Genomic DNA, 21,992 nt, shown 5'->3' with positions numbered 1-21,992 from the left:
AGCTCAAAATCTAAAAGGTTTAGGACCTATGTTTATAGGAACTTTTTTGCGAATTTTTGTCCAAAGAACACGTTCCTGAATTTTGTCGCAATATGTAAAAAACACCCTGTATAAACTTCCCCATACTATTACAGCATACCTCAAGAGAGATTCTACCAAAGCTCTATAAACACAGACTAAAAGATTTTCGTTAAGTATTTCCCTAATCATGTAAAATTTTCGAATTAATTTTCTAATATTATTTATTAATATGGCTACACGTTGCTTCCATTTGAGGTTTTGATGAATAATTACCCCTAAATACTTAATATGTTGCACCTCTTTAATTTCCCTCTCAAGTCCATTTACCTTTATTTTATTAAAATTAGGCCGATTTGCCATTGTTAGGGAGAAAGCTATAAAGTTAGTCTTGTCAACATTTAGGGAAAGTTTAAAAGTATCTAGCCAATTTTTTATAACATTGGTCCATGAGAGGCATGTAAATATACTTCTTCCCATGTCTCTCCCATAACAAATTCTGCAGTATCATCTGCATAGGTGATAACCATACCATTATCTATTGTAATATCAGTTAATGAACTAATGTACAGGGTGGTGCGATTTCGACTGTTTTAACAGAAAACTCGTATTTTCCGAACAGATAGAAAAAATTGACTTATATGTCATGAGCTCAAATGTTGTACAAAAAAAATTAAAGTTATCAAAATTTTACTATGTCAAACTGTTTGGCCGCTAGGGGGCATTTCTTGAATTTGGTCGATTTTGGTAATTAGCCATAACTTTTTTGCTATTAAAGATAATTGACTTCTGAAAACACTTTCTCAAAGTACTTTTTAATGATAAATATCTTTATGTTATATATTTTTATACAGGGTGTTTCACAAAGTTGATATTCCAAAAATTTTTTTTCTTATGGAACACATTATTTTTTTATAAATTCTTAAAGCCCTTGAAATCCTCTTTTCAAAAATATATAACACCATATATCTCATTTTAGCTGTTTCCGATATTTCCAATATTACATTGTCATTTTTCCATTTTCCAAGTCTTTTAATTTTTATAGAGGTAGGCTTTGGTAAAAAACAGCACATGTCATATGTGACAACCAGATAGAAAATTGTTTATTTCTCCTGTCAGTAACATATTTGAATTTGCTGTATTTAGAGCTATATAGTGCTCAAATATTTAGAGAATTAAAAAAATAATTATGAAAATTACGAAAAAGTTGACATGTTAAAGTGCTATTTTCTGTCTAATGAAAATTCCGAGGCAGCCAGTGAATTATATTTAAATACCTTTCCTGAACGTCGTCAATCAGATAAAAGAATATGTCCAGTGTTAAAATTAAATCTTGTGAAGCACGGAAGTTTTAAAAAGCCAAGGCTCAAAACCTATGCTGTTGATGTTGAAGCTGAAATTCAGTAACTTAATATAATAGGTGAGGTTTTAGATCATCCTAACAAGTCTCATCGAGCAGTAGCAGAGGAAATAGGTGTTGAGATAACCAGAGTTTTAAAAACGCTTAAAAAGCACAAATATAAACCCTACAGGGTTAGGAAAGTTTATCACCTTCAGGATGGCGACTTTCAGAGAAGAATTGCATTTTGTGATTGGTATGTCAATAAGTGCAGATTGCACGAGAACTTCCATAATAACATTATTTGGACAGATGAAAGCCGAATAGACACTTCAGGAATATATAATAGGTATAATTCCTATTACTGGACTACAGAAAACCCACATGTTGTAGTACGCGCGAACAGACAGGGACGGCTGAGCTTCAATATTTGGGTTGGAATTTTTCGAGGTAGATTTTTGGGTCCTCATTTTTTTAATGAAATCGAGAAGGAGGTGTTCAGTTTGAACACCTACCTTGAAAAAAATGGTTCTAGTTTGTAATATTAGTTTATAATCTAAGTGAAGTAAATTTTTCCATAGCCTACTTGTATAAAAATTAAAAGACTTGGAAAATGGAAAAATGACAATGTAATATCGGAAATATCGGAAACAGCTAAAATGAGATATATGGTGTTATATATTTTTGAAAAGAGGATTTCAAGGGCTTTAAGAATTTATAAAAAAATAATGTGTTCCATAAGAAAAAAAATTTTTGGAATATCAACTTTGTGAAACACCCTGTATAAAAATATATAACATAAAGATATTTATCATTAAAAAGTACTTTGAGAAAGTGTTTTCAGAAGTCACTTATCTTTAATAGCAAAAAAGTTATGCTAATTACCGAAATCTACCAAATTCAAGAAACGCCCCCTAGCGGCCTAACAGTTTGACATGCCAATTAGAACTTCTGAACTATTGCTATATATGTTGTTAATTTTTGTCATTTGTTTTTGACCTGTCAAGTAGCTTTTAAAGACACTTTGACTCCATAAATGTTTAAAACATCAGTAATTGTGATTGTTATGAGGCACCGTGTCAAAAGCTTTTGCTAGATCAAGAAAAGCTGTCAAACATTTTTTTCCACTACCAAGGTGTTTTATTATTGTTCTTGTAAGCTTAAGAATGGTATCAGAAGTGCTAATACCATTACGAAATCCATATTGATTTTTTGATAGAATGTTATTTATAGTTAAAAAGTTATAAAGTCTGTCCTTATGGCATTTTTCGAAAATTTTTGAAAAATTTGTTATTACAGTGATTGGTCGAAAATTTGTTATTTTTGTTTTGTCACCTGCTTTGAAGATGGGAGTAACAACAACAGTTTAAAAGCATTCAGGTACAGATCCCGTTTTAAATATAAGGTTGATTTTATGAACTAAAGGAGTAATCAACTAATTATAGTATATTTTTATAATTTTTGTTTATATTCCATCATAGCCAGGGGAGCAATTATTTTTAAGGGAATTAATATATTTAATAATTTTAAGATTATCAACAGGCTTTAAAAACATAGAACTCAATGAATTATATTCTATTTTAAGAAGCAACAGTTGGAGGTCTTACTTTGTTAGTCATTTCTTTACCTATGTTTATAAAAAAAAGAATTACAATATTCAGCCATTTGCTTTTCATCTGCAAACAGTTCATTATTTTCATCTCTTATTTCTTATTTTTCAGAGTATACCTTATTTTTATTTACTGCGTCTGATATATTATATACTTTTTTTTTAAATAAACAAAAGGTTAGCCTATCGTGAAAGCTGTTTCTTACTTCCAAAGGAGTTTGAGGTAAAATGGAAGTGGCAGATTCAACAATTTTGTTTCTCAACTCCTCTTAATTCATTGGCCTCTAAATTCGTTTGGTCTACTATTGCGATGTATTTAAATAGCCTGCTTAAGATAAGCCCACAAATAAAAGTCATTTGGTGACAAATCGAGAGATCTTGGAGGCCATTTAATATTGCCAGTCCCACTAATAAGGCGGTTAGGAAAAGTACTTATTAAAAATTCTTTTAATTTAACTGCATTATGAGCAGGACAGCCATATTTTTGAAAATAAACTGATCCCAGGTCTATATCAAGGAGGACTTGAACGGCAGGAAGAACTTGGTTTTGTAGCAACTGAAGGTATTTTTCGGCGTTCAAAGTACCATCACTGAAAACTGGCCCAATAATATGGTCGCCCAAAATACCAGCCCAAACATTCAACTTTTGAGGGTACTGCGTACGGAACTGAAAACTTCTCTCCTTTTCTTGAGACCAGTAACGAACAATGGAGGATTGTGTTTACCATGCAATGGCAAATAAGACTCATTTGAAAGCAAAATATTTCCTAAGAAATTTTTATTTTCCATTATGGTTTCACAAAATGTCATTCTTCGCCACTGGTTCCACTCTTAGAGAAAGAAAGAAAGAAAGAAAGAAAATGTGCTATATTACGTAAGAATAATCTTGTGTACAAGCATCCTACAAGCTAAAAAAACAAAACACAAATACAATTTCAAAAATTGACAAAACAATGAACAAAATTAAACACAAGAAGACAAAACTTTTTGAACATACTTAAATTAAAGATAACTAAATAAAACAATCAATTACTAAATAAAGGTAAACTTGTTGACAAAACTAGAGAAGAAAAAAGGAAAAAAAGAAAACTTTCCAACATGTCCAAGGTTAAAACCTATCATTAAAAAAGTCATCCAGGTTATAATATGCCTTAGCCAATAAAAGCGACTTTAATTCTCTTTTAAATTTCTTAACATCCGATATATGTCTAACACACAGAGAAACATGATTGTAAATTTTTTTACTTATGTAAATTAATGAGTTTTTGGTAAGGGAAGACGTAGGAATAGGTAGGGGAACATCATTTACACGACGAGTCAAATGGCCAGTGTCAGAGGGTAGTTTGGGAATTTTGTGAATAAGACCAGCTGTTTTTAAGATAAAGAGTGAAAAAAGAGTTAGGATTTTTTCAGAAATGAAGAGGGGTTTGCAAGAATCTCTTAACTCAGCAGAACACAGGTATCTAACTGCTTTTTTATGAATAACAAAGACAATGTTAAGTAGCCCCTTATTGGTTAAACCCCAAAAAGGCAAACCGAATATGAGATTCAATAAGTGAAAAGTACACTGAACGTGCAACCACCCCTCCCAGCTCTTGTTTTGCCATTCTTACTGCGAAACATCCAGAAGATAATTTCCCAGCTAAATGTAAAATATGATCTTCAAAACGAAGGCGACCATCAATGGTAATTCCTAGGAACTTGCAGCACTCTTTATTCTGCAAGAGGGAATTTTCGTCAAACATCAGACCCTGAACATCGCACTTAAACCCCATAATAGACGTCTTTCTTACATTAAACACGAGCCTGTTGGAAGCACACCACCCTGATAAAATCTGAAGGTCTTCAAGGATACAAGTCTTAATATAGTCAGAATTTTTATGGCTCCATAGTATGGTGGTATCATCAGCAAACTGAACCACCTTGCCCTGCAGTTTTAATGAACTCAAGTCATCCACATACAGTAAAAATAACAGGGGTTCCAACACTGAATTCTGGAGAACGCCGCATTTTAGGGATCTAGAAGCAGACAAACGCCCAGACACTGAAACCTTCTGAGTACGATTTGATAGATAGGACTCAAGCCATCGCAACGCTACGCCTCTAAAACCATATTTATCGAGCTTAGATAACAGTATTCCATGATCCACACAGTCAAATGCTTTGGATAGATCACAAAACACTGCCGCCGATGACTCTCCAGAATTCAAGGACACATAGACGCTCTCCAAAAAGCTAAAAACAGCATCATGAGTCCCTTTACCGGCTTGAAATCCAAACTGATTTGCAGACAAAATGCCATTATGATGTAAAAAGGACAAAATTCTGCTTTTTGCAAGTTTTTCAACTATCTTAGAACAAAGGTAGACAAAATAGAAATGGGACGGAAATTACAAGGCTGATCCAAATCTCCACCCTTATGAAGAGGGATAACCATTGCCTCTTTTAAACATCGCTCACAAAACGCTCAAATTTTAAACATCACTTAATAAGAGACCATCTGGATTAACTTGCCATAGTCTGATTTAATCAGCATTATACAGAGTCGTCGAAAATTAAATTAATACCTTTCATTTACATAACATGGCGAACAGTCCATTTTATTTTACGAGGGCTGGTCAATAAGTCCGTGACTTTTTGGATAAAAGACAGGTTTTTATATAAAAAGTTATTTTATTTTTCAACATAGTCTCCTTTGAGTTCTATACAGTTAGTCCAACGTTTTTCCAATTTTTTTATCCCTTCGAAAAAATATGATTTGTCGAGGTCATCAAAATAGGCATTTGTTTGAGAGATGATTTCGTCGTTGGAGTCAAATCTCTTTCCGCCGAGCCATTTCTTTAAGTTTGGGAATAGGAAATAGTCACTGGGGGCTAAATCTGGAGAATAGGTCGAATGAGGAAGTAATTCGTAACCTAATTTATGAATTTTTGCCATGGAAACTGCACATGTGTGGACCCTTGCATTGTCCTGGTGGAAAAGAACTTTTTTTTTGGCCAAATGTGGTCTTTTTTCTTCCAGTTCCTCATTGAATCTATCGAATAAATTGGTATAATATTCTCCATTGATTGTTTTCCCCTTTTGAAGATAGTCAATTTGGATTATACCGCGTGCATCCCAAAAAACGGTCGCCATGATTTTATTGGCTGACAAACCCACCTTTGCCTTCTTGGGCGCCGATTCACCCCCAAGAAATCCATTGTTTTGACTGCTGTTTGGTCTCCGGCGTGTTGTGGTGGATCCACGTTTCGTCCACGGTGACGAAACGACGCAAAAAATTCGTCCATATTGCGGTTGAATAACGCCAAACACTCCTGGGAAATTGTCACACGGTTGCGTTTGTGGTCGATTGTGAGCAAACGCGGCACCCATCTTGCGGAAAGCTTTCTCATACCCAAATGATCATTCAAAATTGAAACTACTGAACCATGTGAGATGTCTAGGGCTTCCACAATCTCTCATACTTTCAATCTCCGATCGGCTAAAACCATATCGTGAATTTTTTTGATTGTTTTGGATGTAGAGACCTCGACTGGGCGTCCAGAACGTTCGGCATCTTCCTTGCTTGTACGGCCACATCGAAATTCAGTAAACCACTTCTTTACCATAGAAATGGATGGTGCAGAGTCCCCATAATATTATTCAAGCTTAGCCTTGGTTTGAGTGATGGTTTTTTCCGTAAAAAATAATGCTTAATGAGCACTTGAAATTCCCTTTTTTCCATTTTCTTCTCAAAATGAGTGGTAGTCTGCTATCAACAGCTGTCAAACACAAACTAAACGCAGCTTATTCAAATTTTGACAGGCGTCAACTGACAGTTCTCTGTTGACAGGAGCAGAGTTGTCATTTCCATTAAAGGGCGGGAAATTCAAAAAGTCACGGACTTATTGACCCGCCCTCGTATATTCTAATGGACAGTTAAAATGCCTTTAATTTAATATAAGATATTTCTATACCTTTAAGTAGCCACGTTCTAGAAATAAATACTTATTTTCATAAAATGTAATAATTTGAAACATTTTTTTTTGTAAATCACTTAGGTAGCCATAAAAATGTCACAATGATTTAATAAATGACAGTGAAGATAATTAACTACTCCAATGAGGTTTTGATGAGGCTATGTATTTTCCATGGATAATGTGATTAAGTAATAGCGAGAACATGTAGATCAAAATTTTAGTTATTAATAATTTTAATTAGCATTTAACGAAATGTATCCAGATCTACTCTCAATGAATCGGAGAAAGTTTGTAAGGTTACAAAATGATGTTGGTAATTATGGCTCTAGATTGAAACCTCAATTAAATAAAACAAAGCCAGTTACCAATGAAGAAGATAATATTATGAATATATTGTCATATTTTACTGCATATCCACAAGCTTACATTAGAAGTAGTAAGAATGATTTAGGTTTGTCTTATTATTCAATTCAAAAAATATTAGCTAATCATAAAATGCATCCATGTAAGTTCACCAAAGTTCAGCCTTTGAAACCACAAATTAATTAGAATTACGTGAAAATATTTTGATGCATATTGATGAAGACGCTGACTTTTTAAGAAAAATAATTTGGACTGACAAAGCAACATTTTTCGGGGAGGGAATTTTCAATAGAAGAAATAAATCATTGTTGGGTTGATTTGAGTCCACACGCGACAAAAGAAATGGGTTTTCAAGTAAAATTTAGTTTCAATGTATTTTGTTTTTCAAAAGATAATCAAGTAAAATTTTTAATTTATTAGGAACCACTAATTTCTACCAAATTTTTAGAAATTTTAAGAAAGTTATAAGTAATTTTATGGAAAATCTGTTATTTTCGTACTTGTTGGTTTCAACTTGACGAAGCCCCGCCTCACTGTGGAGACAGTGTAACAAAAGAACTGTACGACATGTTTGATGCTAGATGGTTTAGGCGTATGGGATCATGGGATTGGCCGGCGACATCACCAGATCTGACACCTGTTGATTTTTATTTGTGGGGTAATATAAAGGAAAGGTTCTATGCAACACCAGTAAATAGTAAAGAACAGCTACGTCTGCAAGTTATTACCTGTTTTGAAGAGCTAGATAAAAGCATAATACGAGTATATCCAGCGACGAATATATCGACTAAAAAACGATTTTTTAAATGTTTAGAGAATAATAGTAGTCATTTCGAAAATTTCCAATAATAATACTTTTTTTTGTTACTTAAGTAGTACAACTATACGTGTTTTGTACAAGGTGTCCAAAAAAGGTATCAGCAATGTGATGTTTGCATAAACCAAATACACCATATTTCTATGATCATTTATTTATGGCAAATTAATGTACAGTCAATGGAAATTTATGAAGCAAAAACAATGTTGTCTAAATGGTGTCCGTTGCGCTGTATGCACTCTTCAAATCGAGAACGAAGATTATTGATAACCCGTCCACACATTTCCCTTGATATTAATCTTATTTGCTCCTGGATATTTTGCTTTAATTGATTTGTATCAGCTGGATTATTCTCGAAGACCTTACTTTTGAGGTAACCCCATAAAAAAAATCAAGTGGCGACAGGTCCGGGCTCCTAGGAGGCCAGTTAATATTGCCTCTTCTTGAAATGACTTTATTGGGGAATAATTGTTGAACAGCTTCAATTGCCCGATTTGACGTATGGCATGTCGCACCATCCTGCTGAAACCAGGTTTCTAAGTTAAAACCTTGAAATTGTCGGAGAGATAGTGCAAGAAAATCTTAACATTGCATAATACCGCTCGGTATTAACGGTAAGTGCCCGTCCATTTTGATCTTCAAAAAAATACGGCCCAATTATGCCATCAGCAGACATAGCAGCCCATACGACCACTTTGGGGCTATGCAGTGGACGTTCGTGTTTTCTGCGAGGATTAACGTCAGACCAGTACCTGCAATTTTGCTTATTTACGTGGCCATTTACATGAAAATTAGCCTTATCACTGAATAAAATGTTATTGAAATCGACGAATCGCTCCATCATTTCATTGACAAATTCTAACCCTGTATTGTAATCCCTCGGTTTTAATTCCTGCACTAACTGTATCTTATATGCATGCAGATGCAAGTCTTTGGTCAAAATGTTATATAAAGATGATCTTTTGAGAGTAGTCGTCTAACTTCGCTTCCGTACAGATAAGGTTGGATTCTCTCTGACTGATTGACGTACTCGTTCGATGTTTTCTGCACTTCTTACGATTCGTGGGCGCCCTGGATTATGAATTTTCACTGTGGATCCAGTAGCTTCAAACATTCTGATCCATTTTCTAATAACATCAGGGCTAGGTGATAATTGAATATCATGTAATTGGTAATTAGCACGATATAGACGGCGTGCTGTCACGATTGAATTATTGGTTTGGTAAAATGCACGTACACAAAAAGCGCGTTGCTCTCTGGTAAACGGCTACATTGCAACTGAAACACAGTAAACAGCTTCTCACACAGCAAACAACTACTCTTGAAACACAGTAAACAGAGAAGCTGTTTACTGTGAACTGAAATTCCTTGAACCCGTTTACATTTTGACTCCCACCGTAAGTGGTGGCGTTGCCACGTCTGAGATTAAATGCACAAATAAAGTGCTGATACCCTATTTGGACACCTTGTAGTATAAATAAGCTTTTTTTATCATTTAAAAAAAATTAAGTTTACCTATTATAAAACATAATGGTAATACTATAAGTAAAACTTTCACTATTATTTATTAAACCATTGTGACCTTTTCATAGGTAACTAAATAATTTACCAAATAAAAAAGTTTTAAAATTATTAAATTTCACGGAAAGTATTCATTTCTAAAATACGGCTACTTAAATTAAAGGTATTTTAACTGTGCATTAGAATAAAAAATAAAATATGAGAATAGGATACGGGGTTCCGTTAAAAAAATTGACTTTTTGCCATTTTAGTAAATGAAAGATAATAATGTAATTTTCGACGATCCTGTATAATGCTGATTAAATTGGGGTGTTGGAAGTTAATCAAGATGGTCTCTTAACGTGATGTTTCGAATTTGAGTTTTTTAGGAACCTATATGGCTGAGAAATCAACAATTAGTTATCCCCTGGTTTTTAACAAAAAACATGCAAACATTTTTTTTCTCGAAAACCGCTAGAGATACGTATAGGGAAGTATGATTAAAAATTACTCAAAACGAAAGAGAGAATCAAAACATCAAAAAAAATATATAGGGTATTCTTTCTCTTTCCCTCTTCTCCCTATGTGGCTAACGTACCATCAATCACCCTGTATACGTCATATGTGTATCCATATTGTCAAACTAGGATTTTTCAATAAAACATATTTTAACGTAAAAAACCATTTAAAAGATTCGCCCAATACAACAGGTATACCCGAAAATCGTGTAATTAACAATTTCTTGATTGCATGAAGAAATAACCAAGTAATTTCCGTTGTAAAAATGTTGCGAAAATACCTTGTTGAGAGTGTTGAAATTTGTGGATTTGGGACTAGCAAAATAAAAGCAACGCTTCTGGTTTAATACGTACTGCTAACAACTTCTTTAATACATAAAGTTAGGAGGTCGACCACCGTGCAAACAACAAAAGTGATGTCATGGGCACATGTACATATAAATGTATAGATGGCGCTACATATATTACGGTGAAACATTTTTTTTTTGATATACTGCAACACCCCCACTTATCAAAATAATATCTAAACATACAGACCTAAACCTTGTCGGAATTTCGAATTTTTAACATTTTTTAGCCCTTTGGTAAGAATATTGGCTAACATTTCATCTGTACTTAAATACCTTAAATTAACAATTTTATCTTGTACAGCTTCTCTTATGAAATGGTGTCTTATATCTATGTGTTTTGTCTTTTCATGGAAGACTGGATTGTTACACAACTTCTGAGCTCCCTGATTGTCATTATACAAAACAACAGAATCCACTCTTCCTTGAACTTCTGACAACAAATTTCTTAGATATTTAGCCTCTTTTGTGGCTTCACCTAAAGCCATATATTCGGCTTCCGTGCTCGAAAGTGCTACTGTTCTTTGTTTTATACTCTTCCAAGAAATTGCTCCGCCTGAGAGTTTAAAAACAAAGCCAGTATATGATTTTCTATCTATCTTATTTGACCCCCAGTCAGCATCAACAAAACCTGTCAAATCCGAATTATCTCTCTTATAAGTCAAACAAAGATCTTTTGTGCCCTTTAAATATCTCAAAATCTTTTTTGCACATTTCCAGTGATACTCACTATGATTATTGTTAAACTGACTTAGAAAACTTACACTGTATGCTATGTCAGGTCTTGTCAAAACTGCCAGAAACATCAAACTACCAATTAATTTCTGATACATAGGATTATGAACTTTTCCTGAGTCACAGCTCTCACTAAAATCAAAATCATCGATTGGTGTATTGACAACATTGCATTCCGACATATTAAACTTTCTCAATAACTGATCAATATAACTACTCTGGTTTAATGTTAGGCTATCCTTATTTCTATGAATATTCATACCTAAACACAATTTTAACTGGCCTAAGTCCTTAATCTTAAAATTAGAATTCAATTCGGTTTTCAATAAATCAGTTTGCTTACTGTCATTGCTAAAAACCACGAAATCATCCACGTAGAGTGCTACAATGACTAAACTTTTATCAACTCTTTTTATAAACACACAAGACTCATAATCTGATTTATTAAAACCTAATCTGACTAAGATTTCATTCACTTTATGATACCAGGCACGAGAAGACTGCTTTAACCCATATATGGCCTTTTTCAAATAACACACTTTATTTTCATTGCCTTTACTAACAAAATCTTCTGGTTGACGCATAAATACTGTTTCTTTCAAGTCACCATTTAAAAAAGCTGTCTTCACGTCCAAGTGAATAACTTCTAAATCCAATTTAACAGATAATGCTAACAACAAACGCAAACTTGAATACCTTATAACGGGAGAAAAGGTTTCATCATAGTCTATACCCTCACGCTGAGTATAACCCTTTGCAACTAATCGCGCTCTATAACACACTTTATTCTCAGAATCGATTTTGGTTTTAAAGACCCACTTACACTCCACTAAAGTACCACTTTTAGGAAGGTTAACCAAGTCCTAGCCTCATTTTGCTCAAAAGACCTCATTTCCTCATCCATGGCCTTTTTCCATCTATCCCCGTCTGGTCTGGAAAGAGCCTCATCACACTGGATGGGATATCTTCAAGATTAACTTCTGACTGCTTTTTACAATGAAATGATACATAATCTTAATACACTTTTGGTTTTCTGACTCTACTTGACTGCCTTGAAGTTTTAGGTAAGTTAACATTTTCAGGCAAATATTCCGGGTCACTTAAATCAATATTATCTTGTACATCAAGATATTCTTCGTCAGACTGCAGACTTGGGTTTGGAATTATATTTGTGTCCCCCACTTGAGGCAACTCCTCTGTAAACACCGAATCCTTTTCAAAATCAGTGCTCGAAGAATCTAAAAACTCAAAGTTTTTTAACAATTTAGGCTTTTCATTAATGACTACATCTCTACTAGTTATTACGCTCCTTTTAGTTGGATCATAGAGCCTATAGCCTTTAATATCTTGACCATATCCAACCAGGAACATTTTAACAGCCTTTTTGTCAAATTTCAACCTTTTTTCTTTGGGTATGTGCATCATAACCTCACTACCAAAGATACGAACATGACTAACATCAGGTTTTTTACCATAAAAGACTTCATATGGAGTCTTTTTATCTAGTCCTGATACCACAGACCTGTTTCTTAAGTAAGCAGCTGTGTTTATTGCCTCCGCCCAGAACTGCTTGGGAAAATCAGCGTCAAATAATAAACACCTCGCCTTTTCTACTAGTGTCCGGTTCATCCTCTCTGACGTACCATTTTGCTGTGGGGTATAGGGATTAGTTTTTTGATGAACAATACCATGTTTCCCTAAAAACGATTCAAAATCAGAACTACAAAATTCTTCTCCATTGTCAGACCTGAAGATTTTTATTTTCTGTGCTTTTTGGTTCTCTGCAAACGACCTAAATTGCTTAAATCTATCCAAAGCCTCACTTTTAGCATTCAAAAAATAAACAAACACCATTTTGCTAAAGTCGTCCTCTAGAACCAAAAAATATTTAGAGCCGCCTATTGACGGTACGTCCATGGGACCACATAAATCTCCATGCACAATCTCTAACAACTCTGTAGCACTGTTTCCTCTAATTTTAAATGGTAACCGGGCCTGCTTCCCCTCACAACAAACTTGACATAGATCACCTGACCCAGATTGCCCCTTGAAATCTAAGCCTTTAACTGCCCCATTTTTCATCACACCTAAATCCCTATAGTTTATGTGTCCAAAACGTCTATGCCACAACTCAGAACCATTCTGTGAATATACTGCAAATGCTGGACATACAGCATTTTCCTTTAAAAAATTAAGCCTGTATACATGATTTATTAAATCAGCTGTAGCCACACATATACCTTTTACATTAAAAATTGCACAGCCCTTTTTATTAAAAACAACTTTATTGCCGTTCTTTATTAACTGGCTAACAGACAGTAAATTAGTAGTAAGTTCAGGCACATAGTGTACATTTTCTACTAAAATACCATAATTTAAATTGCCACTTACCACTGTGGTTAACTCAATCTCACCAGCAGACAATACAAAACCTTCTGATTATTGGCCACTAAAATTTCCTCCAGCTCCATTCCTTTATTTACATTTTTTAACCAGTCATTTCTTGACGTTAAATGAACACTGGCTCCTGAGTCGATATACCAATCCGAACTGTTAAACTTGCCATTCAAGAACACTGCACTAAAAGCACTTCTATCGTCCGGCTTTTTCTGTGATTTTTGAAAAACATCAAAATCTCTCTTCAAAATAGGACACTTGTTTTTATAATGGCCACTTTGTTTACATTCGAAACAAATTATTTCTTTACCTTTCGTACTAAAGTTTCCCTTTTTAAAACCTGCAGCGCCCTCTCTGGGTTTTTTCGAAAAACTGCCTTTACCCGCAAAAGCACTTCCTGTAGATTTCTCACTATCGTTGTCCCTGCCAGCGCCATCTTTCTGCATGTCGATCAGCTTAGACTTTATACCATCAGCTGTAATTTCAATGCCGCTGTGCTCGATCGCCATTATCATCGGGGTGAACCTGTCTGGTAATCCAGCAAGAAGGAGAGAACCAACCCATTTCGTGTTGATTTCGAAACCACTACGCGTTAATTTCTGCGCTGTTTCGATCATTTGCCCGATGTAGCTATCCATATTCTCACAGTTATCTAACCTGAGATTTATAAGGATTCTTAGCAGATCTATTTTTCGGGTGAAGCTCTTTTCACCGTACAGCTTTTTTAAGGTTTCCCACTCTTCTAAAGCCGTTTTCGCGTCCCGAATATGGACATAATTTGATGAATCAATGGAGAGGCAAAGCTTTACTTTCGCTTTACTTAACTTTTCCGTATCTGTCTCACCATTTGCTTCCAAACACTTCGATAAACCATCGATTATAAGAACGTTCTCGATCGCGAAAGCCCATTCGTAATAATTTTCGCGACCCGACAGTTTTGGAACACTGGCTAAATAGCTCGCCGCTGACGCCATTACGTTCACTAAACGTTTCGATTATCGCACCAAAAAAGTCACAAACTACCACTGCGAATTTTGCTAAAAAACCTGCAACGCACACTAGGACTAATCCCCTTTACACAGGGTGCCTTGGCGATGGATGCCTGGGCCCATAACCTGTTGAAATTTGTGGATTTGGGAATAGCAAAATAAAAGCAACGCTTCTGGTTTAGAGTTTTAATACGGACTGCTAACAACTTCTTTAATACATAAAGTTAGGAGGTCGACCATCGTGCAAACAACAAAAGTGATGTCATGGGCACATGTACATATAAATGTATAGATGGCGCTACATATATTACGGTGAAACATTTTTTTTTTGATATACTGCAACAGAGAGAAACCTGGAAAAAAAACGAAATTCTGCTGACAATCGAAATAAGCACTAGAGTGCGACGAACGAAACTTTCAACAAGTCGCGATCGGGCCTCGGGTGTAAAAAAAGCCACCGAAGGTCGTACAAAAAAGGGAAAGGTGTGAAAGAATCCGAACATTGATGTAAGTACAATATATGTTATCCTTTGGCGTGCAATCACTGTGTACCATAATTGAGTAAATTTTATTAATCTGTTTATTTTATTTAACTTCATTCTGTTACTTTTTATCTCTTTATCGTTAATACATAATATTTAATTAAACTTTATCAATTGGTTCAATTCAAAACGTACCCTGACGTCCCTGTTACAAACTTGTGACCGTCACGCAGCTCTGGCAATACGCAGGCAACCTGCTGTGTGACAATATGTATTTAAAGTAAGTAATAAATGCATGTTTTGCCAACATTGCATCGAATGCATATTAATATAAATAATGGTGACATTTAATAACATATCTAGATAGTTTGCTTCCAACTTCTCAAAGCTATTACTTCAAAAAGGTTATACGAAGGCAAGTATAGGCGTTATATACCTATGGTATTACCTCCGGAAAAAATCGCTGTTTTAATTATATTTGCTTTTGCCATTATGAAATTATACATAAATGTCTGTAGCATGCTTTATTTTGAAATATTATAGATCTCTTTACGACAAATATATAGTTATAAAAATCTCAAAATATCAAAAAGTTGATATTCAGGGTGACAATTTAAAAACTTGAAATGTACCATATATTAGAAACGAAAAACTGGATAACAAACACTGAAAACAGTTTCTATAAAATGAAAGGGGATCAAAAACAAGCATATTATCTCAACCTTATCTGCAACCCCTTAGGCAGGGTGAGATACACCCCTAAAATATTAAATAGAAAGGGAGGTCGAGTGATACATCATCTTGAAGTTCTTGATACCATAGAAAGCCACATTTAATAGAGTAGATTTTTCTGACGTATGTGGCTTTCTATGGTGTCAAGAGCTTGAAGATGTGTAATATGTCAAGGGGATCGTTTTAAAAGGACCAATAAAACAACCATATCTTTGTGTAATGTGAAAAGCTGAACTGATTTATTAAAAGCAATTATTATATCGATTACACCATATTTCTATAACACAATTACCCATGTTAAATAGTACCTACGTTAGCAAAACTTGCCTAGAAACCAATGAACTACTAATTATTACTGACTACAGCTAAAATACTAATTTCCACATTAACCAATATATTAATTACCAAATATCCTTATTTATATATTACAGATAAATCACTTAACCCCTTTTTCTATTTAAGATTTTAGGGGTGTGTCTAACCCTGTCCAAGGAGTTGCAGATAAGGTTGAGATAATACGCTTGTTTTTGTTCCCCCTTTCGTCTTTTTTTCTTCAGTTTTTCATTCCTAACATACGGCTATTCAAAGTTTTTAAATTGTCACCCCATATGTATATAGTTTTGCCATCTAACCACACAAATATTTATACATTTCTAGTATTATATGTTTTCTATGATGGATATACAATTATTTATGTACCTAAGACTAGAGTATATTTGTTTTTGAAAGTGTTAGACATTGGTAAAATCTAATTTTCGAACTAGCGTTTCGATATGTCGATCTGTTGATGACACATTTATCATTTGGAAAAATAGCAATACAGAACTAGCAAATTGGTGCACATTATTAACATTAGGCCAAGCATCAAGTTCACGTTGAAGTTGGAAATCGCTTCGCCTCTGCTCTTTTGTTCTTGTAAAGAACAATAAAACGCGCCTAAGGACATCAGTCTGCCGCAAACCAAGATACACAGGACAATAGCTACACTACAACTCCAGTCATCCTGGTTCAATAAAGGTGGAAGTCATTAAAATCCTCTATAGGAGGGCAGCTACAATATGCAACAACAATTTTGACCTCAACAGGAAGTAAAAAAATCACCTTAAGCAAAAAGAGACTTACAGCAGAACGGGTTTCCATGCAAACTAATAAAGACAACCATTAGGAAGCAGCTGAGGTAATAAGGAAAGAGCCATAGCAACTAGAGGATCCTACAAGATTTTTAACGAAGACGTACATCAAGAAAACTTAGGAGAATTTCCAGAAATATCAACATCAAGACTGCCTTCGAAGACAACTCTAAAGTGATTACTGGAAGTCAGGACAATATAACATCGAAAGTGAACCCGAACAGGAGAGGATTCCATATCAGGAAGAGCAGAATACGCTTGGTCCAATGTTCACAACATACGAAAAGATTTTGTGCAAGGAGCGACATTAGAATTAAGGAACATTCTTGGAAACAACTTACATCACGGAAAAACAAAGAAATCTTCAGCGAGTCCAGTATATTCCTCATAGCCTTCTATATTCCTCACATCTTGAGAGTCCTACAAGATCCAATGCGCTTCATGCAGGATTAGACGTCACACTCCTTTAATATATAAGCCTGTAGAATAGTTAGTGGTTGTTAGTTTACACTTGATAACGGTTCGAGATTATTTACTGCCGAAACGTCGTACTAAATTTAAAAGAAAGATAATGGGAGTCAAAAATTTCGTTTTGCTAGCATATATTTGAATAGACTTTAATTATTTATTCTATATTCCTATTTTTTCTTGTCCAAATTCATTCAAAAACTATTATAAATTCAAACATTTTTTCGATTTTTTTTTTGTCTGGAATTAAATCTTTTTGTTGGTAATTGTTTAATAAAAATATTAACGACAGTAACTATAAACATTGACACAACAAATATAATAAAACATATAGGATAGAACAATCACATACCAAATTAAATAAATTATAATATCTTTGTGTATCAATATTGGAGATCTTCAAGAATCAAACTTGAATAAAAAATTTTATTTAACTCTAAAATTATTTGTTCCTGTATTGTGTGGTTATTTATGCTTTATTTTTTTCTAGGATTTTTCCGATGAATTCCCTTGTATTCAGTGGAAGGAGAGGGAGCAAGCGCCTTGCTTCTTGATGGTCCTACACCGAGTTTATCAGCGCTAACATTGTTGCCGATTTAATGATGCTTCTTTTGGTAGAGTATAGGGATAGGCGCTAGTGATGGCCAAAACTTGTCAATAAATCTATTCACCCAATTAATCGGGTAGAATAAATCAGTTGAGACAAAAAATTGAATCGGGTAAAATAATTTAAAAAATGTTCTAACAAAAATTATCTACCTTAAAAATATATTTGCTAGATCAAAGAAAACAAACATCACCAGAAATTATTGATTTATTTTATTTTTTTTATTTAGAAGTCTATAACAAATAGACAAAAATATAACCAGTGCTCGCCAAGCTTTCATAGAAGGCCTGTCTACGGGTATTAAAGTACCTTCGGGAAAAGGAAAAAGACTTATAATCACACATATTGGAAGCGAAGAGGGATTTTTAAAAGAAGGTCTGCTAACCTTTGAGTCGACTCGCACAGGAGATTACCATGAAGACATGAACTCAGACGTTTTCGAGGACTATTTTGGTGAAATGATAAAATTTCTTCCGGCTAATTCGGTGGTGGTTATGGATAACGCAAGCTATCATTCACGGCGAATAGAGAAGACGCCAACTTCAAATTGGAGAAAGCAAGAAATTATCGATTGGCTGACTGCAAAAGGTATTGCGTTTGAAGCAAATTTGATAAAAAAAGAACTGCTGGCAATAGCAAACTTACACAAAACTCGTTTCATGAAATACGCCGTGGAAGATATAGCCGAAAAATATAATATAACTGTACTGCGCTTACCGCCATATCATTGCGAACTAAATCCTATAGAACTGATATGGGCGCAGGTAAAAGGATTTGTAGCAAGACAAAACACGACTTTTAAAATGAAAGATGTTACTATTTGATCAAGCTACTGTTTGATCAAGCCATTACGGAAGCGACACCAGAGAATTGGCGAAAAGCAGTCCAGCATGTAATTAAGCAAGAGGACAAAATGTGGGATCTTGACAACCTCATCGATCAGACAGTCGATCCTTTAATTATAATGTCAAGAGGTGATGACAGTTCGTCAGATGACGAAGAAGACTACAATCTATTATAATTTAAAATTGTTATACACTGTTCAAAAAGTGCCAGATCCAAAAGTGACATTTTCAACTGTTTTACTCTACATATTATGTTCAATAAATTTGTGAAAAAAATATATTATTCCATTTAAACAAAAGTAACTTTCTAAAATAAAATAGCATTTAAGTACATTAATTATAAGGTAAAAAACAAGTCCCAGTTGCACGCCTTTGGCGAACCGTTTTCAATGTTTATCAGTGGGTAACAATGGGCAAAACTCATAAATTGACCCAAAACCGGGTGGCACTACCTGCAATCAACGAAAAGAAAGAATTTTACATTGAAACTAATACCCAACTAAGGTAGTGGCATAAAATATTGGTGGATCACCAGGTACCACTTTTGCATACCTAATGAGGTTTTATTGCTCTACACACTTCTGAAATAGAGTATAGATCAAAGAAAACAAACATCACCAGAAATTATTGATTTATTTTATTTTTTTTATTTAGAAGTCTAATTATTGAGAAGCCCTATGTATAAAATCATATCTAACTTTTTTATGGTTTTTTTTTCATAGGAGCCACAAACAAGAGTAAGTCATGGTGTCGAAGTAACGAATTTATCATTTATCAATGGATTCATCGCCTATATTTTAATTTTTTTTTGTCATTTACTGACGCTTCAAACACGTTGCAATGTTCGTACTAGGTGCATATTTACCCTGGTTTAGTAGTTTATATAGTGGTTAACATTTTATGTATTCCAATTTACTACCTCGGTACATAAGTAATGGAATAGTATATTCTATAACAAGTGCGAAATAAGCAAAATTCTACACGAGTAGAGAGGTTTGTTGCCCGAGCCGTTAAGCGAGGAGAACGGTTCTACAAGTGTAGAATTGTCTTTTTCGCACATGTTATAGACTATACTTTTTCTACGACTATCAAATAAAACAACAGGGTGTGCCAAATTTAAGTGTAAAAAATTGGAAAGATAAAAGGTCAGTAAAATTATGGTAAAATAGCCTAATTTAATACTTTTTAAAATGTTTTGTAAAAAATTTAAAACTTACGAGTATTTCCGGAGATATCCGAATAAATAAAAAAATCTTTTAAATTGAGTCGTAGAACAAAGTAAAAATAAACTTTTTCATAGCCACTTTTTTCGCCCTTCATGATGGTAATTTAAAATTGATGATACGACGTTTTGTTTTTTAGAGTTCATTATCAACTTTTTTTCTTAGGGTCACTATAGTCAATTACATCAGATCCAAATACTTCTAATTTTACCTTTTCAAAAAAAGTACCACTATTGTATATTATTATACAGGGTGTCCCGGTTCATATGGGAAATCTCTCGGATCCAGGTAGAACATCGAAAAATAATACCAAACGTTCCTATAAAAAAATTCCTACAGGCCTTCTTTATGAAGATACAGCCTCCTAAAGGACGCTGCTGGAAATTGGTTCTTCATAAATTACTTTTAAACTACCCGGTAGAATTTAATAAAAATTTTAGGTGATGAAAACTATTAGGGACCTCTTAAAATGACATCCTTAAAATACATTTACCTTGTTTACTTTACCAGGGGCGGACTAGGTTGTACACTTTAATGCGTATATTTTTAACACCCTGTATGTTAAAAAAAGTCTAAAAAAAAAACCGTTTGGAGAAAAAAAATAATAAACGAGCCAATGTTTTTTTTTGTTAATTTTTTTTAAATGAGATAAGTACGCCAGTTATTCAAAGACCAGAAAATTTCGATGTAAGTCATTTAATTTAAATGTTCCTAAAAATACAGTGGTGTCCTAAAAAATACTATTACAAAATATTTCTTATTTATTATACGTTTATTTCTTTTTTGTTATTCTTAAGATAAAAACTAAACATAAAAAAACTATAAAAATAATGTAAACCAATTGTATTGTCCTGACTTATTTATCGGAATTTTTGCATTTTTTAACGCAAAATGTTGCAATTACCTATCATTTAAACCTAATCTTTGTCAACATATTCATCCTTTATTTGATAGTATTTTTTTAATTTTTGTATTTTTTGGTAACTTTTAATTTAAATTACGTCAAAATATAGAGTTTACTTTTATTGAGTATGCAGATATGCATCTTATGTATAGTCTGGCGTCTTGCAATGCATTGGAAGCAAAAAGTTTGTACGAAGAAAGATTTCCCAATCGCATTATTCCGGATCAGAAAACATTTCAACGTGTTGATCAACGTCTAAGGGAAACTAGTAGGTTTCTGTTTTCCACTTAATGAGGTAATACTATTAACTATATATTACTAAATATCCTTAATGCAATTTTAGGATGTTTCGAAAAAAAAAAGAATAATGGTGGTCGGAGGAGAACAGCACGTACAGTGCAATTGGAAGAAAATATTTTAGACGCTGTAGCTAATTACTCCTACAACGAGTACTCGAAAATTAGCCGCTCAGCTTCATTCGTCCAAAACAATTGTACATATGGTACTTCAAGAACAACTGTTGTACCCATATCACTTACAAAAAGTGCATGAACTACTGCCCAGAGATTTTGCTCCTAGAATACACTTCGCAAACTGGCTGTTAGATCAGCAGTGTAATAACCCTAACTTTATCAGCACGATTCTTTTTACGGATGAGGCAGGGTTTACCAAAAATGGAATTGAAAACTTACATAACTCGCATGTATAGGCTGATGAAAATTCCCGTGATACTATTATTTCTCATCATCAACATCAATTCCAATAAATAAATATCTGGGCAGGAATTATTGGCAATTTTTTGATTGGGCCATTTGAACTGTCAGCACGTTTAAACGGAGAGCTTTATTTGGAGTTCCTCCAGAACAATCTTCCAGATTTATTAGAATATTTGCCCCTTGCAACCCGCCGAGATATGTATTTTATACATGATGGAGCCCCACCCCATTTTAGCATTGCTGTAAGACACCACTTAAATAATACTTTTGAAAACCGTTGGATAGGTAGAGGAG

The 21,992-nt window shown here is 34.1% G+C and overlaps 1 long non-coding RNA gene across 1 annotated transcript in view; it reads left to right on the top strand.

Annotated features, from left to right (window-relative positions):
- LOC126737183 (uncharacterized) overlaps positions 1–19,449 on the top strand; it is an 85,963-nt gene extending 66,514 nt beyond the window's left edge. The window contains exon 5 of the long non-coding RNA XR_007660957.1: positions 17,894–19,449. This is a non-coding gene — a long non-coding RNA (uncharacterized LOC126737183). The remainder of the gene's footprint in view (positions 1–17,893) is intronic.
- The last annotated feature ends 2,543 nt before the right edge of the window (positions 19,450–21,992 follow it).

This window comes from Anthonomus grandis, chromosome 6 (genome assembly GCF_022605725.1).
Source record: "Anthonomus grandis grandis chromosome 6, icAntGran1.3, whole genome shotgun sequence".
In the NCBI taxonomy this organism is placed as follows: Eukaryota; Metazoa; Arthropoda; class Insecta; order Coleoptera; family Curculionidae; genus Anthonomus; species Anthonomus grandis.
This window is presented reverse-complemented; position numbering and strand designations above follow the sequence as displayed.